The sequence below is a fragment of the Brassica oleracea genome, unplaced genomic scaffold (genome assembly GCF_000695525.1).
Source record: "Brassica oleracea var. oleracea cultivar TO1000 unplaced genomic scaffold, BOL UnpScaffold00534, whole genome shotgun sequence".
Classification (NCBI taxonomy): domain Eukaryota; kingdom Viridiplantae; phylum Streptophyta; class Magnoliopsida; order Brassicales; family Brassicaceae; genus Brassica; species Brassica oleracea.
The window spans coordinates 176,517-179,684 of record NW_013617419.1 but is presented as its reverse complement, the minus strand read 5'-3'; positions in this window follow the sequence as shown (position 1 = coordinate 179,684).

Sequence of the window (3,168 nt, the reverse complement as noted above, 5' to 3'; positions counted from 1 at the left end):
GAAGGGTAGACAAAACGAAATCATCAAATCGTGGAGCCGTCCTCGAGCTATAGAAGTCAGATCACCAAAAACCATATCTTGAAAACCAAGACGAGAGGGGAGTAACAATGGTAAGCCAACGACGAGGAAAACAACTTCAAAGACGACTAAACTCTGACCCAACCCAAAGAGATGCAGTTCCTAACATCAGCTAAAATCTAAGGAAGAAGAGGAGCATCCAATATTGCATGGAGTAGCCTAAAATGATGCGAGAAACAACCGCACAACTGGGAACTCCTGAACCCGATCTACAATAAATACCAGAAATCTCAAGGTGAAGAAGGCGATAAAGAACAAGAGCATGAGGTGAGTCTTTTTTGGTGATGATGAGAAACACCGCATACCAGAAACGTAAAGAAAATACATAGATGTTGAAGGCTCAATGTAAAAATATGGAAAAAAAACGAAAACATCTTGAAAGTTATAATGTTCAAAAATATAAAAAAAATTAAAAGAAAATTTTGACGCTGAAACCGTAAATCTTAGAATCAACAAATGCATAAATGCAAAGTTATTGAAATTCAATATATTTTTATATTAGAGGCTCACTTCACTGCTAATAAATACTATACAGACAAAACACATTATTAAAAAAACAAAGACAAAATATATTAACATATCACTATTACTACTACATAACACAATAAAAACACCAAATAACATTCTTAACAAATAAAAGTGATCACATAATTACATTATCCAAAAAATCATACTTTTAACAACAATAAAACAATATTCCGCGTGAACAACCCCCTAGTTTAAACATAAAAGTGAGTTGCAAAGTTGGTCCTTACGTAAAGCATGAAGAAAGACACTTCCACATGTATCAAAACTATTATTATTAACTTTATAAAAAGAATAGAAACTCGATTAGCAAGCCCCATAAATACAATAACTTCGTACTGTGTTGCCTAAGAACTCTTTGTTTTAAAGTTTCCATAATTCTGTATTTGAAGTTTTCTAAAGTGTTTTTTCTCTAAAAGTAAACCTTCCAACCTAGCTTCAAAATTATTTATATTTTATTATATGGCTCTTATATTTGTCATAGTTAATGTAAATTCATAAGGGAACACGCAGACAAGGTGAACACGAGAATACTTTTAGTATACATTCGATACGAAAAGTGTTTTTTATTCTAATATTATTTTGCACATTACGCGTTAAATATTATGTTTGTCAAAATTTTTGTTTGTATTTATAAGTCATGCGGATGCAGGAAAATCTGACTTATTTTCGGGTTTTAAAAACTAGTGCAGAGATATCTCGGCTTACCATGTATCATAATCGGTATGTTAGGTGTGAGAATCAGTATGTTTTGTAGTTTCCGTATTTCTCAAATGTTTGTGGGAGAACCCAACTTTTTGTTCAACATAGGTGTGCTTAAACTCACACAATGCTATGAGTAATGTTGCTGCTCATGGCGAAGGTGTCAATTTACCAAAAATCAATGGGAGATGCAATAAAAAAATTGGTTGCTGCCTGGCCAGGGCACCGATGTGACATATGTAGCAAAACTGATTTTTATTTTGACTCACACTTAAACCTTCAACCTGATAAATGTATCACAAAAATGTTTAATTTAATTTAATTTACTTGTTTATCAAGTAAAGAATATAACTAAACTACTCATTTACGGGTAAAAAGTGCGATGATGTAACATTTTTCAAAAAAAAAAAACTAAAAATAAATATAATAAGAAAAACAAAGTTAAAATTAGAAAATAACTATTTTTCAGCTGATGATATTCAAAAAAGAAAATTTGAACCTTAAGAAATTTTAAATTTTTTAAAAAATTGATAGATTTTTAGTTTTATAAAGTTTAGAATTTAATTATTTGATTACGTAAAACTCTTGCTCAACTTGGCCGAAACAATATAATCTCAGTCACAATAAAATTTTGTTTCCGATATTAGAGCAACTCGATCTTGACAGACTTTTTAGTTAGACATGTAATCTTATAAACTCCTATATTACTTGATAACAAAACAAAAAAAAAGAGATTATCCGCTTTCAAGTGTTTTTTTTTTCAAGGGCCTTGTGAAGTTTTCCTTGAAGGTAGAATTGAATTCATAGCTCAATCCTCAAGGCTCAAGCTGTGGTAAATGTTTGTGAGCCACTGTCTTAAAGAGAACCCGAAAAAAAGAAAGTAATGATCAAGTCAAAAGTTCATGTGCTCTTGGTGCTCGCAGTACTTTGATCAAGTCAAAAGTTCTAGCATCAGTTTTTGGCAGCACCATGATCTCAACCATTGTTGTTGCTTAGCATGCTAAAGATTGTAACAACTAACAAGGTATAAAAATAGATGGATCACCTTGTGCTTCTTCAATTTAGGGGGTCTAAAGCAAACAATTGCCTAATTTCTATATAGATATGAGAGCTTACATCTGCAAAATGGCTACGTTTGCTTCAAGTGTTGTTCAGACATATCTAATAATAACAGTAAGCATGGACCTAGTGAGAGACGAAGATGTTGAGTTTTGAGAAATTGCATTTTCATTTGCTGTAAAAAACAAAACAGTTCAGAAAGATGTAAAAACCAAAAAGTAGACAAAAGTAAACACAATAGGAACAATTATAACATCTCTTCAGGGAATAATAGCGAAGAAGCTTTTGCCTACTTATCCACTGCCTCCACCTAAAGAGTCGATTACCATTTAGGACACTTTTTTCTCTTTTTTAACATTTTAAGACACAATCCGCTGGAGGGACACTTTCCTTAAGTCTGAGAGTTGTTTTGGACAGAAATGCCCTTGATCAGAAGAAACGGAAGATGCACTTCTGTTTGGGTAAGTATAAATTGTAACTTGTTTTTCTTATTTCTCTTAATGTTTCATTTACTTTTGTTTTAAATTCTAAAATATATAAAACAAAAATAATTATCACATTAAATTATGTATAAAATTTTCTATCTTTTAACATCCATTTTCATATATATATACTAATATATATACAAAAAAAATATGGACATGGATACCATAGTGTGGATAATATAGTTATAAATTAATTGTGGACATGGACACAAAACCATATTGATTCATACACTATTTCAGTTTCTGATTAAATAAATATATAATAACCATATAAAAACATGTTTCTTTTTTCTTATTATTTTGATATCCATATATATAT